Source organism: Vicugna pacos, unplaced genomic scaffold, assembly GCF_048564905.1.
Source record: "Vicugna pacos unplaced genomic scaffold, VicPac4 scaffold_201, whole genome shotgun sequence".
NCBI classification, from domain to species: domain Eukaryota; kingdom Metazoa; phylum Chordata; class Mammalia; order Artiodactyla; family Camelidae; genus Vicugna; species Vicugna pacos.
This window is the reverse complement of record NW_027328880.1, coordinates 362,064-389,343: the sequence shown is the minus strand read 5'-3', so window position 1 is coordinate 389,343 and position 27,280 is coordinate 362,064. Positions and strand designations below refer to the sequence as shown.

The following is a 27,280-nucleotide window of genomic DNA, read 5'->3' as shown; positions in this document are numbered from 1 at the left end:
ACAAATCTGTAGTATTTAATGGGAAGAATTCAGTGGGCAGAGCTCAGAGAATAGTTTTCAAAACACCAGCCAACTTTTGTACTTTTGCAAATAGCCTACTTTTCCCAGGTAGAAAACTATAGATGGACAAACAAACAATATTTTTCTTTAGTATTTCTTATTCTGAAAGTAAGTAGTAGCTTTTGACTTATCAGTGTAGAACCTTGTTATGATGATCACGGTAAGACCCACTGTCTGATAAGAGAGCTGGTAATTAGCTGCTGAACCAGCCCATCTGAACCCGAGACTGCTAATATAAGCGAAAACATAGCCACCATCAGAGTTGAACTGACAAATTTAAAAGCTTGATATTTGTGTTATAGGAACACCCACTGCTGTCCAGACACAGGTCTCCTGCTGAAAGTGGGCTCTTTTCTTCTCTTGGTAAAGGTCATATTGGTGGGATGTTTCTAGAGCTTACCCTGATCCATTAACCCATTTTCCAGATTATCAAAGTCTTTCTTCACAACAGGTGACACATTTTCAGGACACAATGTTGCCATTTCAGTCTTATCCGCTGACACTGGCTGCATGATTGTGAGCAGAAGTCTTAGGCTCCCTGACCAAGCCTACACTTATCCCAGAAATTCAGCTCATTTCACATTCTGAAAATGTTTCACCTCTAATTTTAAATTAATGGGAAATAGTCAAAGTATTCCATGAATATTTTATATTTCCTAGTATCTGCAGAAGTTTGATATTCTTGCAGTTGGACAAATATTTAATTCTACCACCCTCACCTCTTTTTAGTCCACACAGTTTAGATTGCAATTTAGTTACTGAATTCATCCACCCCAACCAAGGGTCTAGTACCTCATAAATACTTCCTGTGTGAAGGTTAGAATGGCACAAGTTATGTGGGGTGTGTAAACGTACATTAAATGTTTGCATTGGCACTGTCTCTTCTGGATAAACTCTGATTCTAGGAAGTCAATTAATTAGACATCAGTATACTTATTGGTATGCGGAAAAGAATCAGCTCTTTTGGGATGGGTGGGTGATGAAGAGACAGGAAAATATCCAGCAAATGAGAATGAAATGCCTTAGGCCTCTGGAGGTATGAATTAAGAAGAAAATAATACTTTGTCTACTGTACATACCTCCAATTACAGTTTAGAGTGACTAGTCCTTGGGCTACGAAAAGAGCTAGTTTGTGGTGAAGAGTAAAGAACATAACGAAACAGTTTTAAAACTATGATAGTTTTGTTGTTTCAGGAAAGTAGACTTTGCTTAAAGTCAACATGAATTTTTCTTTCACTAAATACTAAAATGTATCCTGTGGCATGTTCTGTGCTTACAGTGCTGGTATCCAATTTAGACAAGGAAAGGGGGATAGACAGAAAATATCTTGAGGAGGTGATTTCTCTGCTGAGACTACGAAAATCTTTATAGGTAAAATGAGGACATCCTAAGTCGAAGGAAGAGCTGGAGCCAAAGTTGTGAGGTTTTATTTATTATGGTCCATAAACATTTGCCTGGATGTATTTCCAGAAACAGTGAAACATAAAGATATGCCAAATTAGTAAGATGTCAGATCTATAATGAAATGACAAACTATGTTGAGTTTGTGGGCTTAGAGTTGGAAAGGCATTTAGTGCCACCTTTAGGATGTAAGCTTGTCTTTGTCTGGATCATAAAAGTAACTTAAAATATTCACTTGAAAATATAGTGTAGATTCTTGAGGGGAGGAAAAGAAATCACAAATTGGAATGCTTTGGAAACAGCACAGAGAAGACCATAGATAAAATTGCTTTTAAATTCTACCACATGCTTAATGTGCCATCTGAGTCTATATCATGTGACTTTTATGATACCAGGCATGACATAATAGAGACCATGATCCCTGGGCCAGTTCCTGCATTTATCTCCTGTTCTAATGTATCCTAACTTAACTCTTTTCATACTTTCCAGGATGAACCAGAAACCACTTAGTAATTTACCCTATCTCCATGTTTTAGTTTTTTACAAATTCTTCAATTTTTTCTTCTTCCTTAGAAATTATTTAAATTTATACCCATATGTTGCATTAAATGATCATATCAATCAAATATCTCTTTTATTCTTTAAATGGTAACTTAGTCTCACGTTTAACTTTTTACACTACTTTAAAAAAAATAAGGATAATAAAGTTACACATCTAAGTTTATTGTTCAAATAAGAAAATTGCAGATATTTGTCGACATTTACCAACGTCAAATTTAATCTTTGTAATCCTGCATAATCTGGTTGTCCTCTGGTAGATCAGTTTTAATTAGGATGACATTCATAAACTGAAGATGGCTGATGAGTTGGCCTTGAAAGGGAGGTAGCTGATGTATCAGCTATCACTGTCACTGGAAACCGTGGGTTGCTCCCTGGTTGAAGTTTAGAAAAATGACATTTATTGCCAGATATGTTGTGATATCTATTTTGAAAAGTAGAAGGCTTCACCATCAATCCAAATTAATTGCTCTGTATGGGAGAAAAGATGCTCTACTGAGAAGTAGAAGTTGTAGTTGTAATGAAGTTCAAAACACAGCCATTTGCTTCAGTGTAGCTGTTTTGAGAGTGCCCGTGGACTGTGGTCAACTCATTTAAAATAGCACGTTGTTCAACTGCAATTTGTTCTGGTGGTCTAAATGACATTGATGATGGAGGAGAAAAATCACTTCTGATCGGGGTAATTGTATCACCAATTATGTGGCTAGTAGAGGGCTTTCTTATTAGAGGCATGTTTAAATTTGGAGAAGGTAAAAATGCACTTTCTCAACTAGTGTCAGCCATAAAATCAGAATTATGTTTACCAACATTACCTCCTCTTTTAAAGTGTTTCTTGTTGACATTTTGAGCCAGTGAAGATACCAGAGAGGAATTTTTAATCCCAATTCTTCATTTTATTCTCTCTAAAAGCAGGGGAAAGCATCATTTAATATTTGGATTATGATAGAACTGAAGCTACAACCAAAGGAGAAAGATTTTAGTAATATTTCAAACCAAAACACAAGACTATAATAAGAATAACCTATAAAACCTCAGATTTCACTTTTACTATGCAAAGATAATATCATCAAAATATGAAAATTGATAACGATATTTTGAAGTTCCTTATTTGGAAAATACACATTTAAATAGTATAGTCATCAAATTTAAGAAGTTAGCATTTGCAGTAACGGTGAATGCCAATTTTGAAAAGCAGCTTTAATACCTTTATTTAGGTTTCTGCTAAGATTTATAGTTGCTAGCAAAGTTTCTCAAAATCTTGAATACTTAAGGCACTGTTCACATTTTTAGAAAAAATAAAGAATTTTAGCCTTTGTAGTTTTATACAATTTTCAAAACCTACCTTCATATTTATATTACCACAGAGTGATGTACAAAATAAAATTTTATACATCAGTTACCAAGAAGTAACTAAAATTTCTGAATATCTTGCTTAAAACAGAGACTTCTATTTCTTCTGCCAGAAAGTCAGCTAGACAAGCAGATCTTTGAAAATTCTGCCGTATTTAACTAAACCCATAAAAGATAAGCTGTCTAACTAAACATTTCATACTTCCAGTTTCAAATATTCTGAAAGGGGCCATTCTTTCCAAAACATCCTTCTTAAAGACATCTTCGTCAATCACTATGGAAGTTCCATTATCATCCCAACAGATGGATTTAAATTCGTCACTCCAAGCCATTTTCCAGAGATTACTTGGAAGTGTCAGAGAATGAAAATCATTATCTTCATCTGGTTCCGAGACACAATCTGTGTAACATTGTCTTTTTATCAAGGATTCTTCTGACAAAGTCTGAAAAGCATTTTCTTCAATCATACACCTCAAGTCCAAGTCCTCAGAGAATGTTTGATCACACAATAGAGATCTACCGGAGTTTCCTGAACCAGTTTGTCCAATTTTACGAGACACATCTTGAATTTCTGAAGAAATATGTTCCATCTCAAATAACTTTTTCTATAGCTACTTTTCCAATCTGAATGATTTTGAGCACTGCAGCTTCAAATGCTGCTTTAGCAGGCCTGCACATTTAAACTGCTAGGCCATCAAAATGGTTCTCAACTTGAGTGGTTGTGACATCACAAAATGACAGGTCTCCTAGCAACCAAAGTGTAACATTCAGCGAGTGTTTCCTTCTCATTCATCCAGTTAAAATGAAACATACAGGATGTTTTTTTTTTTATAATGTGATGTGAAATATTTTCCCCTCAAAATCTTTTGAAATAATTTAATTTTGGGTTCTTTGAAATAAAACCAATCTCCTTCCTTTTGTACACAAATTTATACCAGATTGGTGAACAGAGTATAAATATGCACAAAATAAATAAAATAATATTAAAGTTTTGGTATTTAAAGTGAAATTTGAGTAAAACCTTTACCGAAAAGGTATAGCAATTTCATTATCATTTGTAATTAAAGTGAAACAAAATTTGATTTGGAAACGGAAGTATTTATTTCTCGGTGTACTTTAAAAGAAGTATCTCTATATTCAAAACATCAGCAGAATAAATATCAGTTTATTTGGTATGTTTGTAAATAAATGGTAAATATTTATGAATTAAAATTAGATTAAAATAGTCAATCAAATTTAAGAAATCCCAAAGGGGGGAATTTTTGTTTCAATTTGTAATTCAGTGCTATAATTAAAACAAATGTAATTTAATTTTCTACTTTAAAATTACACAAGAGAAAATCTTATTGTACTTTTACAAATGTTTATTTTTGACATTCTTTCATTCAGAGGGTTTTCAGTCCCTAGAAGGAATAAATTTTCTTCTCATCTTTATAATCCATACTCTTGTGGCTTTGTTAAATTTTCCAAAATGATGTTAATAAATAGATTTATGCAAAATATCCTGGGTTCTATAAGCAGTAACTTCATTAAGTGGCAACCAAAAAACAATCAAAAAACAAAGAAATAACATTATATGTGGGTTGGGATGGATAAGACCAGGTAATGCATTTTAGGAAGCAATATGTTCCCAAGTCCTGAAACAGTTGGCATTGTTATTATAATACGGTGTTTTAAGGGAACTGCTTTGTGCACTAATTGTAAATAATAGCTATGTTCTGTATCAGTAAACTGTAGTAAATCCAGTTCTACCAAAATTTATATTTATTATTTAGAAATAAATTCCATTAAACATAAGTCAAATTCAAATTGAGTGAAAATTTTTTTAATAAATATATGTACATTCAAGATACAATGTAAATTTCTCATTCAGTATGTGTATATTCCATTCTAAATAAATATTAGCAACCTGAATACATTGCATATTTTAAGTATTATAAACTATAGTTAAGTTGGATTTAGTCCTGATCCACAAAATTTATTTAACATATGCAAATCAATAAATGCGATACCATCCCTTAGAAAACAGAGAATTCAAAAGAAAGAATCTCAAAAAAATGTAGGAAAATTATTGACAGAACTGATCTTAACTTTTGTATACAAAAAATTCTTAACAAATTCTCTCTGGATAGAATATAACTAAAGATAAAAAATGCCATTTACGAAAAACCCGTGACTAATATCAAGTTCAATGTTAACATACAGGAAGGTGTTCCACTGGTCCAGTGATAAGAAAAAATAGCTTATTCTCACAAGTCCTAAATTGCACTACTAGAAGTCTTAGCCAGAAAATCTAGTGAAGAAAAAATATAAAAGGCATCCAACTTGTAAACAAGCAGTAAAATTTTTACAGATGACATAATTATACATAGATGGAAAACCCCATAGACTTCTCCAGTGAGTGTTTGTAACAGTCAACAAACTTAGTAAACTTGCAGAATATAAAATCAATATACAAATATCTATTGCATTTTTATATACTAACAACAAATTAGGAAAACAATTATGTGTACACTTATTCTAAAAAGAATAAAATGGGAATAAAATTGATAAGTGAAATAAAAGATCTAAACATAGATCTATAAATTAAAGGTGCAAGAAATATAAGTAAACAAAGGAAAGATATTCTGTGCTCATGGATTGTATACAATGTGAGGAAATACTCTAATCTATTTTTCACATGTTCAATCTCCCCAGCACTACTTATTGAGGAGAATGTCTTTTCTTCATTTTATACTCTTGGTTCCTATTTCATGGGTTAATTGATCATAGGTGTGAGGGATTATATCTGGTTGCTCTATTCTCTCCTATTGATTGCTCTCTGTTTTTCATTCAGTATCATGTTGTTTAAATTCCAAAAGCTTTATAGGACTCTTTAACATCAGAGTATTTTACACTATTAGATTTAATACTATTTTTCAAGATTATTTTGGCAACTCATGATCTTTGTGGCAACATATAAAATTTGAAAATATTTGTTCTATTTAATGGAAATATCTCATGGGTATTTTGACATGAATCACAGTAAATGTTGATTGCTTTGGGTAGAATGTTTTTTCAACCACATACTTTCACATCATTAACATAAGAGATCTTTTCCTTTCTTTGGATAAGATTTAATTTCATTCATCAATGTTTTCTATTTTTTAATGTAGAGGTTTTCATCTTATTTTTTAGCTTCATTTCTAGGTATTCTTTACATATATACATATATATATACATAATTATATACATTATATTTGTAAACACGTTTCCTACACAAATATAAGGCAGAAGGCAGTGTCAAGACATATTCAAAGTCCTGAATGAAAGAAAGCTGTAATCTAAGATAATTTATCAAGCAAGGCTATCCTTTAGAATAGAAGGTGAGATAAATACCTTCCATAAAAGCAAATACTAAAAGAATTTAGCAACAGAAAAGAAATAATGAAAGATCTACTCTAAAGAAAAGAAGCAGGAGGCTATAGAAAGGAGAAAGGCATAATTAGAATGGCAATAGCTGCAATGACATACAATAGAATACATGATGCTGTAAAACAGGACGTCAACATTTTTAATTCTCACAGAGTGAAACAGGACAATACAGAGTATTTTCTTCTTGTTTCTATTCTCTGTAGGAGGGGTTAGAGTTTGTATTCTTATCAGTCAAATAAACATATATAGTAACGGGTCAATATACATACAAAACAGGGTAACCATATATCAAAAGCTTACAATGAAGTAACAAATCCAAAAAGAAACCAAGATTATAAATGAAAACTTATCAAGCCACAAAAAGAAAAAGAAATGAACAAAAAGGATATACAAAATCAACTGGGAAATGAAGCTCAAAATGGAAATAAACAGCAGTCTATCAATAATTATCACAATTGTTAATAGAGTAACTGCTTCGATCTAAAGATATATATTGTCAGATGGGATAATATAACAAGACCCTACATTATGAAGCATACAAGATAACCACTTTAGTAAGAGGAACACACATCAATTGAAAGCCAGAAGATGGAAAAATATATTCCATGCAAATGGACATGACAAGAAAGCAGGACTAGCAGTATTGACTTCACACAAAATAGACTTTACATGAAAGGCCATAGAGAAAGATAAACAAGGACATGTTATAATGATGAAAGGAGCAATAAAAAATGAGGGGAATTATACTCATTAAGATATATGCACTCAATATAGGAGTACCTAAATACATAAAGCAAACACTAATAGATAAAAAGGGAGAAGTCGGAGGGAACGCAATCACAGTAGGAGACTATAACTCCCCATTACCATCACTAGACAGGTCTTTGAGTCAGAATATTAAATAGGAAACAAAGATATTAAAAGATAGAATGAAATAATTGGAGTTCGTTGATATTTTCAAAACAGTACTTCTCCCCAAAACAGAATATACATTCTTTTCTAGTGCACATGGAACATCTTCTAGGAAAGATTATCTACTCAGGCAGAGAAGAAGCCTCGACAAATTTAAGAACATAAAAATTATTTCAAGCTAGTTTTCTGAGAATAATACAATGAAAGTAGAAATCAATCACAGAAAAACAGGGAGAAAAAAATGACAGCATTTAGATTAAACAACATGGTATTAAAACAAGTAGGGGAGTTGAAGAAGTAAAATAAGAATTTAAAAAATATCGAGAAATATGACAAAACCCTATGCAAAGTTTATGGAATGCAAATAAAGCAGGCTTAAGAGGGAAGTTCAGACTGACAAGGCCCTCCTCAAAGTAGAAGAGCAATCTCAAATAAATAATCTAATGTTCTATGTACACTAATCATGAAAAGAAGAGCAAACAAAACAAAAAGTAAGCAGAAAGATGGAAATAATAAAGATCAAGGAAGAAAGAATTGAAATAGAGTCTAAAAAATAGAAAAAAATCAAACTCTTTTTTGAAATACTAAACAAAATTGACAAAACTCAGGGCAGGCTCACCAACAAGAAAAGAGAGTGAACACAAATAACGTAAGAATTGAAATTCTTATGGGGAAACTACAAAGAGTACATCAAATTTGCAAAATATCATAAGGGAATACCATGAGCAACTCTATGGAAACAAACTGGAAAACCTAGAAGAAATGGAGAAGTTTCTGGATACATTCAGCCCAAAAATACTGCATCAAGAAGAAATTGACCACTTGAACAGACAGATCACCAGAAACGGAATAGAATTGCCAATAAAATAAAAAATTTCTGCAAACACAAATTCAGACCCAAATAGCATCACTGTGGAATTTGACCAAACATACAAAGAAAAATCCATACCAGTCCTCCTCAAATTCTTCCAAAAGGTTGATATGGAGAGAGTACTCCCAAGCTTACACCATAAGGCCAACATAAACCTTATAACAAAACCACACAAAGACACTACCTAAAAAGACAACTATACGCCAATATCATTGATAAACATAGATGTAAAAGTCCTTAAGAAATTATTAAAAAGCAGAATCCAACAGCATGTAAAAAAAGGTCATACACCATGGTCAAGTTAGGTTCATCCCAGAAACACAAGGATGGTGTAACATATGCAAATCAATCAATCAATTGTGATACACCATATCACCAAAGAGAGGACAAAAAAACCACATGATAATCTCAATTGATGCAGAAAAATCATATGATCACATTTAAAACCTATATGCAAATAAAGTTCTTATCACAGAGGATGCAGAGAGACCATATCTCAACATAATAATAGCTATTTATGACAAATATATAGCCAGCAACATACTCAATGGTGAAAAACTGAAACCCTTCTCACAAAAACCTGAGACAAGACAAGGTTGCCCATTCTCACAATTTCAATTCAATATAGTCTTGGAACTCCAAGCCACAACGTTCAGGCAAGAAAATTTGATTTCCTATCAAATTATGCAAAATATTTCTTTTTAGGACTGAAACAAATGATCCGAAGATTTACATAGAGTCATAAAAAATACATAGTTTCCAAAGAAATATTGAAGTAAAAGAAAGAGGCTAAAGGAATAAACCACCAGGTCTCCATACACTATTGTAGAGCTACAATAATGAAAATGACATGATATTGGTATAGAAACAGGCATATGGACCAATGGAACAGAATAGAGAGCCTAGGAATAAATCAACAGCCCTATGTTCAATTAACCTTTGACAGAGTAGCCAAGAATATGACAGAGAAAAGACCATCTCTTCTCCAACTGGTGTTGGGAAAACTGGATAGCAGCATCAGAGCAATGGAGTTAGAACACTCCTTCACTCCATACACAAGAATAAACACAAAATGGCTTGAAGATGTAAATATAAGGAAGACACAGTAAATCACCTAGAAGAAAACATAGGTAAAACACTCTGAGATAAATCTCAGCAATGATCTCCTAGAATAGACTACCCAGGGAAGGGATGTAAGAGCAAAATTAATAAATGGGACCTAATAAAACTTATAAGAATTTGCACAGCAAAGGGAACCATAAACAAAACAAAATGACAACTTACAGGTTTAAAGAAAATATTAAGAAGTGATGCAACTGACAAAGGCTTAATTTCCAAAATATAAAGACTTCATACAACTTAATAATAATTAAAAAACACAAGAAACCCAATCTGAAAATGTGCAGAAGCCATAAACAAGCAATTCTCCAATAGAGACATTCAAATGCCACATAGATATATGAAAAAAGAATTGCTCACTATCATTGTCAGAGTAGGGCAATCCAAAAGTATAATGAAGTATTACTTCACAGTAGTCACAATGGTCATCATTCAAAAGTCCACAAACAATAAATGCTGGGGAAGCTTTGGAGAAAGGGAACCTTCCTACTCTGTTGGTAGGAATGTAGTTTGGTTCAGTCATTTTGGAAACCAGTATGGGGATTCCTCTAATGGATAAAAATAAACTTAACATACGAACCAGCAAACCCACCTCTGGGTATATATCAAAGGGAACCCTATTTCAAAAAGACACATGCACCCCAATGTCCTCAGCAGTGCTGTATACAACAGCCACAACATGGAAGCAACCTAATTGTCCAACAACAGATGACAGTATACAGAAATTATGCCATATTTACACAATGGAAAAATATTCTGCAATAAAAAATGATAAAACAATGACATTTGCAGCCAAAAGGATGTCCCCAAAAATTGTCATTCTAAATGAAGTTAGACAGAAAGAGAAAGAAAAATAACACATGACATGAAATATGTGGAATGTTAAAAAAAATTTGGATGAGAACACAATGATTTCATCTAAAAATTTAAGCACACTCGCAGACCTACTAAACAATTTTATGATTACGGCAGAAAGGGGCTGTGAGGGGATATACTTGGGATATTTAAATTTATAAATGTTATGCTCTATATATAAAAATACATTTTTAAAAATTTCTTTTGTATGACACAGGGCAGTAAGTTAAATACCATGAAGTAACATTTAATAGGTACACAAATGTTAGCATGTACGGGAACACTGTGCTATACACCACAGAATGACACACTGAAAATGGCAGTAGTTCAATGATAAATAAATGAATAAATATGTAAATAAATAAATAAATAAATAAATAAGCATATAAATAAATAGTATCTAAATAAAAATATTCACTAATAAATGAAATACAAAGATTCACAGTACTTATCTTTTCACCTCAAAATGTAGGAGAAAACAGAAAAAATAAAGAGGAAAATTGAATGAATGAGAGGAAGGCAAATAAAAAGAGAAACATTTGTAAATATAAAAAAAAACCTAAGTCTGTTTCTTTTAAACATAAAGTGGCAAACTTTTACGTTGGCTAAGAAAATAAAATTAGAAATAAAAGAGAATATATTACCACTGATGCTGTAGAGATGCAAAGCATCATAAGTAGTTACCACTAGACAATGATTTGAATGACTTAGAACAAAAGACACATTCCCAGTAACATACGTCTTCCAATACTGAATCAAGAAGATATAAGAAATTTAAATAGAGCAAAAGTGTGAATGAGTAAATCAATAATTCAAACTTCCCAAACCAGAGAAAATTTCAAGACGACTTTACTGGTGTATTCTGTCATACGTTTGAAGAAAATTTTTCACCAGTACTTCTGTAAATCTTCCAAGAATTTGAAAGGGGTGAAAGATTCCAAACAAGTTTTTTGATGCCAGCTTTATTTGCATAAAAATGAGAGAAAGGACATTATATGCAAAATATAGAATATTATCCCTGATGAACATATGTGCCAAAATTCTCAACATAACACAAGCAAAATGAATTCAACAACACATTTAATGTATCATACACATACATGAGTAAAGGGATTTATCCCTGGGTTTAAGGATACTTCAAAATATTCAAATCAATAAAGGTGACATGCCTCACTAATAGAATGAGAAATAAAACTCACATAATCATCTCAAATGGTGCAGAAAGAGCATTGTATATAATGCAACATCCTTTTAAGATACTCCCAACAAATTAAATTAACCCTGTCATTGGCAGGATATCATATACACACAAGCACTGTGTGGAAAGAAGCGAAGCAATTCTCTGTTTATTGATTCTTAGAAGTAGGGTTTATATAGGACTTACACAATGCCTCACATATCATCTAAGTTATAACAATGTTAATAATCTTGTTATTTATGTCCCCATGCTCCTGCAGTAAGCACAGGTTTTTAAATGACCAAGGATTGTTTTAAAGTTCATCACGGAACTCCATTAAGTAGGCCATCACTTATCCAGCTGGCTGTGCCTGTCTTAGGTTGTCCTCCTCTGAGGATCTTACCCATCATAGGCTATCCAGCCAACCATGCTGGATACATTCAGAAGGCCATTTCTTATCCAGCCTTGATATGAGACAATCCTCACAGTTTGTTTATAAGTTCAGCCCATGGGCTTATTCTCTAGAGCCTTCAGACAGGGGCCTACAAACCCAACATCCCTTGACACAAAAATGGATGAGGAAAATTTGATGTATATATGCAATGGAATCAATAATTTGCATTCCTATCAACAGTGTCCATGATGTTCCATGTTCTCCACAATCTCACCAATATCTATTTGTTTTCTTTTTGACGAGAGCCTTCTGACAATTGTGAGGTCTTGTCTCATTCTTGGTTTATGACTTTCCTAATAATTTAAAACTCTGAACATATTTTCATGTGTCATTTAGCCAACTGTATGTTTTCTATAGAAAATTGATTCAGATAAATCTATTCAGTTCCTATGGACATTTTTTTAATTGGATTGTTTGGTCTTTTTTGTTGCTGTTGTGGGGTTAGATTTTGCCATATATATTGGATATTAACACTAGATTGGAAAATGTAATTACAATTATATTCTCCCATTGTGTTTCTTGACCTTTCATTTTATTGATCATTTCTTCTGCAGCGTATATCTGTTTAGAGTGATGCAATAATATTTTGTTAGATTTGCTTCTGCTTCCCTTGCCAGAGGAGACATATGTAGAATCATATTAAGTCCAAAGTCAGAGTGTAATTCTTATGTTTTTCTCTACGATTCTTTGTTTTCAGGATTTATGTTTTATATGCCCAGAAGTTGGATTGCTGTGTCATATGATAGGTCTATTTTTATTTTTAAATGAACTTCCATACAGTTTCCAAAGTGGTTTCACCAATTTTCATTCCCACCAACAGCGTTGGAGAGTCCCATTTTCTCCACAACCACCTCATTCTTTATTACTTGTAGACATTTGTATGACAGCCCTTCTCAATATTGTGATGTAAAACATTATTTTATTTTTGCCTTTTATTTTTGTATAATGATTAGCAATGTGAGCATGTTTTCCTTTTCCTCTTTGTCATCTCTGTGTCTTCTTTAGAGAATTGTCTTCTGCTCATTTTCTGTCTGAGTTGTTTGTAGATTTTTTAATGGAGTTGTAAGAAAAATGTGTGTATTTAAGAAATTAGCCTCTTGTTAATTGCATAGTTTCCTAATGTTTTCTCCCATTTGGAATTTCATCTTTTCATTTTGTATATTTTGCTGTTTAGAAGCTTTTAAATTTAATTAGGACCTTTTGTTTATATTGTTTCTATTGTTTTCACATATTTCACAGAGTGACATAAGAAATTTTTGCTACAAATTATGTCTTGTTTTGCTTATGTTAGTTTCCAGAAGTTTTTTGTGTTATGTATTAGATTCAGATATTTAAATCATTTTGAGTTCATTTTTGTACAGTGTGAGGGAGTGTTCTAATTCCTTTGATTTACATGTAGCTGTCTTGCTTTCTCAACATCACTTGCTGAAGGCTGTCTTTAAGGCATTGTATATTTTTGTTTCCTTTGTCATAGTTTAGTTGACCATAGGTGTGTCGTTTTATTTCTGCCTCTGTGTTCCATTTCAGTGATAAAGATCTTCGGTTGTTTTCCAGCATTGTGCTGTCGGATTACTGTATTTTTGTAATATAGTCTGAGATCTGGGAGGGTAATGGGTTATACCTCCAACTTTGTTCTTTTTCCTCATTGGTTCTTTTGCAGTTCCATACAAATCATAGGACTCTTTTTAGTTCTGCAGAAAATATCAAGTATTTCTATCTGAATCAATTTATATCTGTAGGCATATTTTCTAATATGTGTATTTAAACAATATTAATTCCTCTAAACTAAGACCCTGAGATTTCTTTCAATTTCTTTGCATCATCTTCAAATTTATTTATCAGTGTCCTATTCATTTTATTATGTTGGATTTTTCATAGGTTTTTCATTTTTTCATCTGATTTCATATGGATCTTTTAAAATTATGGAATATATCATTGTTTGTGTAAAAATGTGACAGTTTTTGTATATTAATTATGAATCATGCTACTTTGCTAAATGTCTTTATTAGTTTTAGTTGTTTTGGCTTGGAGAATCTTTAGGTTTCACTATATAGATTATCATGTCATCTAAAATAATAACAGTTTTACTTCATTCAATTCAACTTGAGTAACATATTTTCTTGTACAATTGCTGTTGCTTGAACTTCCCATACTGTGTTTAATAGAAATGGTGAGGGTGGGCATCCTTATCTTATTCCTTAATTTGGCTTTCAGCTTTTCACTTTTGCATATTATGTTGTTGGTGGGTCTGTAATTAATGACTTTAGATATGTTGAGATATATTTCCTGAATCCTACTTTGCTAAAAGGTTTCTGTCGTTGTTGCTGTTGTTGTTGTTTTTGTTGTTGTTGCTGTTGTTGCTCTCTTAATAAATAAATGTTGAATTTTATGGAATGCTTTTTATGGATTTATTGGGATGACCATGTATTCTCTTTTACTTTTGTCAATGTGGTTTTATCAAACTGATTGATTTGTGTATGTTGAACCTCTCTAGTGACTCTGCAATGAGACCAAGTTGATCATGGTGTATGATTCATTTTAGTTATTGCTGGATTTTGTTTGCTAATAATATTTTGTAGAATTTTTGCCTGTAAATCTATCAAATATAATGGCTTGAAGTTCCCTTTGTCCGTACTATTTTTTGGTTTTGCTATCAGGGTGATGAAAGCTTCATAGAATTAATTTGGGAGTTTCCCACATCTTCACTACGTTTGAAGTGTTTGAAGAGTATAAGTTCTGCTTTGTATTGTTGTACAGTTCCCCACGGGAGCTGTTTAAATCTGCACTTGTTTTCAACAATTTTTTTAAATGCAGATGATATCTTTTTTCAGGTAAAAAATTTGTTCAAATTATTTCTTTCTCCTTATCTCTGTCTCTTTCTAGACATTTGTCTATTATTTCTAATTTGTCCAGTTTATTGGCATGTAAGTGTTGACAAATGATCACTTTTTTGTACATCTGAGGTAAAATTAGTAATTTCTCTTCTTTTATTTCTTAATTTATTTCTTTGGAGCATCTACCTTTTCTTCATGATGCACCTGGCTAGATGTTTTTTGAATTGCTTATCTCAAAAAGAAAACATAAAACAAAGTCTTTGGTTTTATTACTCTTTAGCAAAGTTTTTTTCTTTATAGTTTATATTTACACCTGTAATATTTAGGATAATGTTTTTTTCCTTTTTTAACATTTTTTTATTTATTTTTAATGATTTTACAAAGTTGTCTCCAATTCAAGCGTAGAGAAAAATTTTTCAGTTACAATGAACATATATATATTTGTTGTCCCATTTTATCGTCTTTGAGCAGCCTTAAGATCTTTTATACATTTCCCTATGTAATACAGTAGAATCCTGTTTATCTATTCTACAATTTTGGCCTCCCAGTCTATCTCTTCACACACCCCGCCCCATGGCTCCAAAACTTTGTATTCTATGTCTGCGAGTCTATTTCTATTTTGTATTTGTGCTCTTTTTGTTTGGTTTTTCTTTGTTTTTAGATTCCACTAATGAGCCATCTCATACGGTATTTTTCTTTCTCTTCCTGGCTTATTTTACTTAGACTGATTTTCTCCATGAATATCCGTGTTGCTGAAAATGGAATTATGTTGTCATTTTATATGGCTGACTAGTATTCCATTGTATAAATATACCACCTCTTCTTTATCCAGTCAACTGTCGATGGACTTTTAGGCTTTTTCCATGTCTTGGCTATTGTAAATATTCCTGGCTAAGAACAATGGGGTGCAGGTGTCATTCTGAAGTAGGGTTTCTTCTGGATTTATGCCCAGGAGTGGGATTCCTGGGTCAAATGGTAAGTCTATTCCTAGGCTTTTGAGGAATCTCCATCCTGTTTTCCACAGTGGCTGCACCAATCTGCATTGCCACCAGCAGTGAAGGACGGTTCCCTTTTCTCCACAGTCTGTCCAGTATTTGTCATTTGTGGATTTTGGAATTATGGCCATTCAGACTGGTGTGAGGTGATACCTCATTGTAGTTTTGATTTGCATTTCTCTGATAATCAGTGATATTGAGCATTTTCTGATGTGCCTTTTGATCATTTGTATGTCTTCCTTGGAGAGTCGCTTGTTTAGGTTTTCTGCCCATTTTTGGATTGGGTCATTTATTTTTTCTTATTCAGTTGGATGAACTGCTTATATACTCTGAAGATCAAGCCTTTGTCGGTATCATATGCAAATTATTTTCCCATTCTGTTAGTTGTCTTTTTGTTTTATTTCCGGTTTCTTTACTGTGCAGAAGCTTGTAAGTTTCATTAGGTCTCATTTGTTTTTTCTTGCTTTTATTTCTTCTACGAGAAAATTTTCGAGACTTATGTCAGATAGTATTTTGCCTAAGTTTTTCTCAAGGAAGTTTATTGTATTTTGACTTATGTTTAAGTCTTTGATCCATTCTGATTATATTTCTGTGTGTAGTGTTCTAGCTTCATTGTGAGTGTTCTAGCTCCATTGATTTACATGCTGCTGTCCAGTTTTCCCGACACCATATGCTGAATTGTCTGTCTCAATTCCATTGTATTTTCTTGCCTCCTTTTTCAAAGATTAATTGACCAAAAGGTTGTGGGTTCATTTCTGGGCTCTCTATTATGTTCCATTGGCCTATATGTATGTTTTCCTACCGATACAGTGCTGTAATGTTGACTATAGCTCTATAGTATTACTGAATCATATGCGTAAAGAAATGCCACTTATTTTTGAAACTTAATCTTGTAACCTGCTACCTTGCTGAATTCTTTGATCAGCTATATTAGTTTTTGTCTGGATCTTGTAGTGTTTTCTATATTTAGTAAGATCTTATCTGCATATAGTGAGACTTTTACCTCTTCCTTTCTAATTTGCATCCCTTTTACTTCTCTCTCTTGTTTGATTTCTGTGGCTAGGAATTCCAAGACTATCTTGAGTTGGAGTGTTGATAGTGTGCATCCTTGTGTTGTCCCAGATTTTAGTGGGAAGTTTTTAACTTTCTCACCATTGAGTGCTATGCTAGCTGTATGTGTGTTATCCATATCTTTCATGATGCTGGTATATGTTCCCTCTATGCCCACCTTGTTGAGACTTTTTATCATACATGGGTGTTGAATTTTATCAAATGCTTTTCCTGCATCTATTTTGATGATCATGTGGTTTTGGTCTTTTTCTTGTTGATGTGCTCTATTACATTGAATGACTTGCATATGTTGAAAAACCCCTGTGTCCCTGACATGATCCCCACTTCGCCATGATGTATAAAATTTTTATCTGTTTTTGGATTCTATTTGCTACTATTTTGGTGAGGATTTTTGTGTCTGTGTTCATCAGTGATATTGCCCTATATTTCTCTTGTTTGGTAGTGTCTTTTCCTGGTTGTGGTATCAGAGTGATTGTGGCTTCATAGAATGACTTTGGGAGTTTTCCTTCCTTTTCAATCTTCTGGACGAGTTTCAGAAACACTGCTATGAGTTCTTCTTTGTATGTTCGGTAGAATTCCTCATTGAATCCGTCCAGTCCTGGACTGATATTTGTACGGAGGTTTTATATTGCTATTTTGATTTCATTTATACTGCTGTGCTTGTTCAATGGGTCATTTGTTCTTGATTCATTCTTGGTGGACAGCATTTTTCCAGAAAATTGTCTGTCCCCTCTAGGTTATCCAGTTTGGTTCCATAAATTTTTCATAATTTTCTCATGTGATATTCTGTATTTCAATTTTATTTGTTGTAATTTCTCCATTTTCCTATCTTATTTTGCTAATTTGTGTTCTCTCTCTTTTCTTCTTTTTGAGTTTGGCCGGAGGTGTTTTGGAATTACTTACTTTTTTAAAAAAACAGCTATTTGATTGGTGATTTTTTTGCTATGTTTTTTTCAATCTCTATTATAATTATTTCCTCCACAATATTTATGATTTCCATCCTTCTGCTGCCTTTTGGGTTTTTTTGTTCTTCTTTATCTTGTTCATTCTGATGGGTTAAATTGTTTATTTGTGATTGTTCTTCTTTTTTGAGGAAGGCCTGTATCACTTTAAACTTCCTTCTCAGCACTGCTTTTGATGTGTCCCTTAAATTTTGTGTGGTTTTGCTTTCATTTTCTTTTGTCTCAACGTACTTTTTCATGACAGCTTCGATTTCTTCATTGACCGATTGGTTTTTTAATAACATATTGTTTAATCTCCATGTTTTCCTATTGTCCTCCTTTGTTTTTCTGTTGTTGATTTCTAGGTTCATGGTGCTGTGGTCGGTAAGGATGCTTGAGGTAATTTCTATCTTCTTAAAATTGCTGAGGTTTCTTTTGTGCCCAACTATATCATGAAACCTGGGAAATGTCCCATGTGCACTTGGAAAGAATGTATATACTATTTTTGGGGGGTACAATGTTCTGAAAATATCCACCTTGTGTAATATTTCTATTGTATTACTTAACTTTGTTGTTGCCTAATTTCTTTTCTGTCTCGATGATCAGTCCAGTTATGTTAATATAGTGTTGAAATCTCCAACTATGATTAGATTCCCATCACTATCCCCCTTTATATCTGTTAGTAATTATTTTATGTACTTAGGTGCTCCTCTATTTGGTGCCTATATATTAACGAGTGACTTATCCTCATTTTGGATCACTCCTTCAATCATTATAAAATGTCCTTCTTTATCTTTCTTTATGGCCTTTGTTTTAAAAACTCTTTTGACTGAAATCAGTACTGCAACACCTGCTTTTTTGGCTTTTCCATTTTTATGGAATACCTTTTTCTATCCTTTCACTCTCAATCTATATGTGTCCTTCTCCCTGAAGTGGGTCCCTTGTATGCAGCATACTGAAGGTTCTGGTTTTATTATCCAGCCTGCCACTCTATGACTTTTGACTGTAGCATTTAGTCCATTAACATTTACAATAATCTATGATATGTTTGTGTTTATTGCCATTTGACCTTATCTTTGCTGTTGATTTGGTTTTTCCTCTTTGTTTATTTCATCTTCCTTTTATCGTTTGGTCATTTTCCTTGAAATTATCATAAAATTTATTTAGTTTTAGTGACACCCTGATAAGTTAATGTCTTCTTGTTACCCTTTTATATACGTATTTTATACCATTATTATAACTGCTTTTATTAAACTGATAGTAACAAGATCTCAAACCCATCCTACTGAGAACAAAAATTCTAAAAGGAAATACAAAAAAAAAACTCCCTTTTCCTGCCTCCCTCTAACTCTCTCAATGATTTGTATGTCTTGTTTTAAAATTTGGTGTTTATTTTGTTTATAATTCATGAGTTGTCACCTTTCCAGCTGTGAGATTCATATTTCTGTAGCATCCTGCTGCTTTTCTTTTTAGAGTAGAGCTTTCAATAATTCGTTTAGCATGGGTCTTGTGTTGCTAAACTCTTGTAGCTTTTTCTTGTCTGTGAAATCCTTTATGTCTCCTTCTACCATAAAATATAGCCTTTCTGGTTAAATTATCCTAGGGTATATCATTTTTTTCATTCAAGGCTCTGAATATATCTTGCCACTACTTTATGTCCTGTAGTATTTGTGTAGTGAAATCAGCTGGGAGCCTTATGGGGATTCCCTTGAAACTCACTCTTGCTATTCTTTTGCTGCCTTTAGGATCATTTCTTTATCCCTGACCCTGGCCATCTTAATTTTATGACTTGCTGTGGGTGTATTTGGGTTCTTCCTGTTTGGGGCACTCTGAGTTTCCTGTACTTGGATATCTGATTCCTTCTTTAAGTTTGGGAAGTTCTCAGTCATGATTTCTTCAAACACCTTTGCAATCCCCTTTGATCTTTTCTCCCCTTCTGGAACTTCTATTATTCCAAGATTGGCATGCTTTCTATTATCCCATGGGTCCCTTATGCTTTTTTCATTTGTTTCCCATTGTTTCTCTTGTAGCTCTTCTGATTGAGTGCTTTCTATTTTACTGTCTTCTAAGTCACTAATTCATTCCTCTACATTATCTAGTCTGCTTTGCGACGTCTTAATATCATACCTCATCTCAGTCAATGAGTTTACTTATTCTACTCGGCTCTTCTTTATAGATCACATTTCATTTTTAACATGTTTTATATCTCTAAACACTATCTTTAATTTCCTTCTGTAATTTGATCTCTCCTTTTTTAAAATATTGATATAGTAGGTTATCAATACCTATTTCACTAATCGTTCTTTCAGGGGATTTCTCTTATTCTTTTAATTGGGATTGGTTTCTCTGCTTCTTCATCTTGCTCCTACCTCTCTGGCACTGTGGTTTATGGAATAACAGTTATCTACTCTGGTCCTAAAGGAATTTCTCTACCTAATGTCAATGAATTAATACAACTTAAAAAAGAGAAAAAAGAGAGAGAGAGACAATGAATTTTAAAGAAGGGGAAATAAATATTTGAAGACATTGTATAATGCATAATAGAAGAGCAAGTTGAAGCAGATTGTTGAAAAATAATAATAATAAATATATTTTTAAATATTTCAAAGGGATGAAAATAGGTGTATATATAATTGCCTAAGAAGTAAAAATTATAGAGTAACAGAAAATGGAACACGTAAAAACAGATTAAAATAAGGCAGTGGTCTGTGTCCTCCTGTAGACTGGGTACATTAAATGTGAAGTCTTTCTGTATTCATCTTGTTTTGGATGCTCATCTTCCTGTTTTCAGAGGCCCTCCATTGGAGCCCTCAACTGTGTTGCTCCCAGTGCCTCTCAGCAAGCAGATCACTCCAACACCCAACACTGCATCTGGAGCAGCTCTCTTTACTCTGGGCTGGTTTGTCACTGCCCTGCCTGATGCTGCAGTCAGCTGTTGCAGGCTGACCAGGCAGGAGTGGGCATCACGCCCTCTCCCAGCACCATGGTCAGGGGCTGCATTCTAGCAGAAAAGTTGGGGGGCCACACGGACCCTCAGGGTGCCAGTTACTCCATCAATCTGTGCCACTATAATGTCTGCCTCAGGTTTGCATGCCAGAAGTGGGCTCAGGGAAGACTGAGGAACAGCACTGTCCCTGGTTTGGCCCAAAATCCAGCTCCTTGTTTGTCTTGGTGAAGCAAGTTCTCTGAGGAACCAGGACAGAATGATCCTATCTGTCTCCGCCTGTAGAGAAGACTGCGTCTGTCCCTTAAGGCTGCTAAGTCCTTAGACGTGGATGCCGATATTGCCCCTGCTGCTGCCTGGGTGCAAAACACCAGAGTGTATGGTGTCTGTGTCTGAGCCCCAGCTCTCTTCACCGAGAAACTTTTGTGAATTTTCAGACATGGTTATGCACCCTTCCACCCACAGGGCACATCTGCCCTGTTGTTTTATGGAGGGCCCAGGTTGTTCTGCCCCATACACCCACAGCAATGACACAAGACCCCTCCATTCCCCAGACTGCCTCAGTGCAGCCATCCCCATCTTCCACCCAGCTCATGCAGCATGGCCCTGCCCCCAGCTTCCGGGCTGCACCTTGGACTGGGTGTCTGTGCCTGTTTAACTTAGTTCTGTCAGGCAACTTATACTCTGTACAGATCCAAGCCTTGGAGGCTCCCCCTCCGTCCAGCCGAACCCTCAGTTGTAGAGTGGAGACCCAGTGAATGAGCGCCAGTCCATTTTTGCATCTCCCTCCCTGTGGGACCTGTCCCACTCTGTTTTGCCTTTTCATCTTTCTTTCTTCCTTTCATCCTACCAGATTTTAAGCATGTTTACCTATTGAAAAGGACAATGTTCTGCCAGATTTCTGCAGGTTCTCTGGTTAGCTGAGTGGGTCTGTTGATGTGAGTTTGGTGCATTTGTGGGAAAGGGTGATTATTGAGCATCCTTCTACTCCACAATCTTGGCCTCCACCACAAAAGGTCTCACTTTATGGTGGAAGATAAACACATCCTAGAAATAGATGGAAGAGTTATTTCATGGAATTGATAAGAAAATGCAGATTGCAATGCTCAACTCATACAAAATACGTTTCAAAATAAGGGCCACAATGAAAGATATATATGAGATTATATAATGAAAAAGAGATCAATGTTAAAATAGGGTATTGCACTCATTAAATTATATATGGACCCAACACCATAGATCCTAACTATATAAAGAAATATTAGTAGACATGAAGGAATTAATTGATTATAAAAAAATAATAATAGACGAAGTTAACACCTCACTATTCTGATAGCCAGATCATCCAGAAAGAATATCTGTAAGGAAATAGATGTCTTAATAATATATTAGATCATTTGAACCTATCTGGGTTTTTGGACACTGCATTACAAAAGCAGAACACATAAACTTTTCAAGTGTGCACAGGATGTTATCTAAGGAAATAACCACAAATTATGTCATGAAAAGTGCCTCAGGAACTTTAAGCAAAGATAGATTACAGCAAGTATTTTTCCATACACATAAGTATGAAACAATGCATCAACTCTAGAAAGAAGAACAGGAAAAGAACAAACATGCGATTAAACCACATCCTTTAAAAAAATAAAATAAAACAAGGTCAATGATGAAATCAAAGAGGTAATAAAATCATACCAAAAGACAAATTACAATGAAAGCACAGCTTCATAAAATGTATGGGATGCAGCAAAGACAAATCTATGAGGGAAGTTTAGAACGATAATGCCTTCTACAAGGAACAAGAGAAATCTCACAGAACGGACCAAGCATACCAACAAAAATAACTAGAAATAAGAACAAACAAAACATAAAGGCATTAGAATGAGAAATCTTTAATTAATAGGTTGAAAATAAATGATATAAAAATCAAAAAATAAGTTAAAATTCCTAAAATTATGAGCTATATTTTTTCTTAAAAATATTAACAAACTGTTAAGCATTTAGCCAGTCTTATCAAGAAATACACAGGGTGGACCCAAACAAAATAAGAAATGAAACAGTAGAAATAACATCTGATATTACAGAAATAAAAAAAGTTTATGAAATCACTATGAGCAGTAGTGTGACAACCAATTGGATGCCCTAAGATTAATGGACATATTTCTAGATATGTACAGCTTACAAACACTGAATAAAGAGAAAACAGAAAACTTGAAAAGAGCAATCAGTATAAGGTACATGAAATGTATAATTTTGAAAACACCCCTTGAACAAAATGCCTGGATGCCTTCACTAAAACCTCTTTCCTCTCCAGTATTTCAAAAAATGAAGTAGGAAGGAAAATTTCCAAAGTTATTCTATGAGGCCAACATTATCTTGATAAGAAAATCAAAGACACTACCAAAAAATAAGTGAAAATGAAAGCCAATATCCTTGATGAATATACATTCAAAAATCTTCAAAAGAAAAATTGCAAATTAATCCAGCAATATATAGAAAGGATTATGCACGATGATGAGTTGGATTCCTTCCAGAGTCACAAGGATGGTTCAACATACACAAGTCAATCAGCATGAAACATATCTAATAAAGGAAGGACAAATCTCACAGGACCATGTCAATACACACAGAAAAAGCATTTGACAAAATTCAACATACATTCATGACCAGAACTCTCATGAAAGTGAGTATAATGGGAACATCTCTCAGCATAATATAGGAAATTTATAGCAATTTATAATAATCAGGGGGAAAAGTGAAAGCATTCTGGGTAAATTCGGGAACAACAAAAAGACTCCTACTCTCACCACTTCTGTTCCATAGTAATACAAGAAAGGAAAAGGAAAAGAAAAAGAAGGAAAAGAAACACAAAATGGAAAGAAAGAAGCAAAATTGTCACCAGTACTGATGGCATAACAATCTACACAGAGAGTCCGAATGGCTCCAAACTGACTGTTATGAATAATAAATAATTTAAGCAAGAGAGCAGGGTACAAGATTAATGTAAAAAGTCTCCTGCATTTCTGCACATTAATCATGAGATACCCAAAAATGAACGTTGAAAGCAATACTATATAAAATCCCATTCCCTAGAATATCTTGGAATCAATGTAACCACATATGTGAAAGATCTACACACTGAAAATTATAAAACATTGACAAAGTAATTAAAAATGATTGAAAGAAATGGAAAGATGTCTTGTGCTCTTGGATTGAAAGAGTTCATATTGTTAACATGGCTGTACTACACAAAGAAGCCTACAAATTTAGTGCAATTAATGTTACGAAGCTGTAGAATTTTCCAAAGAAGCAGATAAAAATAACTATAAGTTTTAAATGAAACCATTAAAAATTGCCAAAATGATCTTGACAAAAAGCAAGAAATCTGGAGATATAACCCTCCCAGATACATTACTATATTAAAAAACTACAGTAATAAAAACAGCATGGCATTGGCACAGAGATATAATCAATAAAAACAGAGAGCCTAGAAACAATTCCACACACCTATGAGCAATGAATCTATGATAAAAGAGGCAAAGGTACACAATGGAGAAAATATAGTCTCGTCAATGGGAGGTGTTGGGAATGCTGGATATCTACATGTAAAACAATGAAATGAGAGCATTCCCTGACAACATATACAAAAATAAACTACAAGTGTATTAAGGACCTAAATGTAAGACCTAATAATTATAAAACTGCTATAAAGGAATATGGGAGATACACTATTGGATATATATCATAGGAATATTTTCTTATAACAGTCTCCTAAGGCAAAACATATAAAAGCAAAAATAAGCAAGTGAGACCTAAACAAACTTGAAAATTTCTGCACAGCTAAGGACACAATCAATGAAGTGAAAACACTGCCTGTGTAATTGGAGAATATATTGGCAAATAATGCAAGTGACCAGGGTTTAATAGATGTAGGTTAATAGATGTAACATGGATTTAGGTTACACAACTCAATGTGAAAAGTAAAAACCCAATCAAAAACAAGAGCAGAGTAACTGAGTTAATATTTTTCCAAAGAAAACTTACAGATGAGTAACGGGCAGGTGATGAAAATGCTCAACGTTACTAATTATTAGGTAATTGCAAATCAAAATCACAATGAGGTATCACTTCACACTGTTCAAGTGGCTATTATAAAAAGTCTACAAATGGAAAGTGTTGGAGATGATGTGGAGGTAAGAAATCTCTTGTATACACATGGTAGGAATATAAATTGGTAGAGCTTCTATGGAAAACAGTATTTATATATCTTTAAAAGCTAAAACAGAACAACCATATGAAGCAGTAAGACCTCTCCTAGGAAAAATCTGGGGAAAAAACCCTAAATTGAAAAGAACTAATGTTCACAACAGCACTGTTTTTAACATGCAAGACTTTGAAGCAATCCAAGAGTCCACAGTAGAGAATGGACTTAAGAAGATATGATGATTCTATAAATATGCAATGGAATATTGGTCAGCCATGAAAAAGTATAACACATTGCTATTTCAGCATCCTGAATGGACCTAGTAAATTTTGTGCTTAGTGAAGAAACTTAGACAAAGACAAAAGTATATCATATATTTTATATGTGGAATCTAAAGAATAACAAATATCTATGTACTTCTATCTACAGCTATCTATTGATAAATGACAGATAAATAGAAGGATAGATAGATACATGGTAGATAAAAAGATAGATAGATCGATAGATAGACAGATAGATTGTTTTATTGATAGAGACATGGAAGAGAGATAGAGAGTTTAGATACACAAGACTGAAACATACTGAAAGATATGGGAAAAAATTTATGTTTACCAAAGTGGAAGGGAAGGACAATTTTATAGTACAATATTGAGAGATATAATGTAGTATAAATAAAGGAAATAAGCAACAAGTATAATCTGTATAGATCAGGGAATTATACACAATAACTTACAATAATTGAATGTTAAAAGTACTGTAATAGTTTATAATGCAATATACTCCACAGAGTGGTTGGAATCTCTATGCTGTACATCTGAAACTACAAAATATAGTACATCTACTGTGCTTCAATTAAAAATAAAACATCTCATGTAAAATTTAGTCCTTTTTCCGCTGATAGCAGCTTCCTTTAATATTGATTTACTTTTTACCTTTTATGATTACTGTCTCAAATTATTTCTTTTACTCTTGTGAAAATGATACCAGTTTGATGTATATATATTTCTTGCCCCTGATTTCCTATTTTTCTATCTTTAATCCATAGAGTATAGTAGTATTTAAGAACATACCCAAAAAAACAGTTGCAAATTTCTCGTGGTGTCTGCTTAGCATTTTCTTCAATGTTTGCATATTTTTGCCATTTTATATTTCTTAGACGACCTCTTTTCTGCACCCCGTGTAAGGTGTCTCAGTTTTGTTTTTTTCATCTCATTCATGTTTTGTTTGTCTGGTAATGTCTTTATTTTCACTTTATATCTAAGTGATAACTGTGCAATGTAGAGTATTCTTAGGTGAGAGACTTCATATTTCAGTAGTTTGAAAACGCCATTTAATTTACCCTTGGCCAAAGTTTTCTGCTGAGAAATCTGCTGAAAGTCTAATGGGGGATCATTTGTAGATTATCATAATATTTTTTGACTGTCTTTAAAATTTTACTCTGTCATTGACTAGCCAATTTGCATATGACGTATCTTGAAGAAGGTCTCTTTGCCTTAAAGTTATTGGTGTTCTGTTGGCTCACGGATTGTATATCTGTTCCTTACACAGGTTCGAGAAGTTATCAACAATTACTTCTTTAAATAAACCATCAGCTACCTTCTAACTTTCTCCTCCCTCCAGGATTTCACTCTAAAGTGCACTTCCTGAAGAAGTCTGATGGCTATTGTAGAATTTCCTCACTTTTTAATATCTTGTATCTCTGCGCTCCTCTATCATTTCTAGTTTTGTATTGGAGAGTTTGCTAAACTCTTTTCCACAAAGGCAGACTGTTCCCAATGCTTTCTGTTGCATTCTTCATCTCAGATATTAAGTTCATCTGGTCCTCCAATAACGTTTGGTTATTTTTTAGTTTCAATCTCTTTGGTAATGTATTCATTATCAGCATTTAATTTATTCCTAAGCTCATTAAACTGCTATCTGAGTTTTGTTTTTGTATTGAGTTTCTGTATGACACCTGTTTGAATTCTCTATTAATTATATGGCAATATACCATGACTTTAAGTTTGTTTGCTGCAGGGTTGACATTATGTGTGTGTGTGCGTGTGCGTATTCGTGTGTTTCTGTGTCTTTTTCGGTGTCTGTGTCTGTGTATCTGTGTGTGTGCATGCACTATAATGTTA

General features: G+C 33.5%; 1 long non-coding RNA gene across 1 annotated transcript; it reads right to left on the bottom strand.

Moving 5' to 3' along the window:
* Window positions 1–2,163: 2,163 nt before the first annotated feature.
* LOC140695380 (uncharacterized) lies at window positions 2,164–3,592 on the bottom strand. Its single transcript, XR_012071111.1, has 3 exons — window positions 3,362–3,592; window positions 2,832–2,921; window positions 2,164–2,490 (listed from the first exon to the last, which is right to left on the bottom strand). It is a non-coding gene; the product is annotated as an uncharacterized lncRNA (long non-coding RNA).
* Between the last annotated feature and the right edge of the window lie 23,688 nt (window positions 3,593–27,280).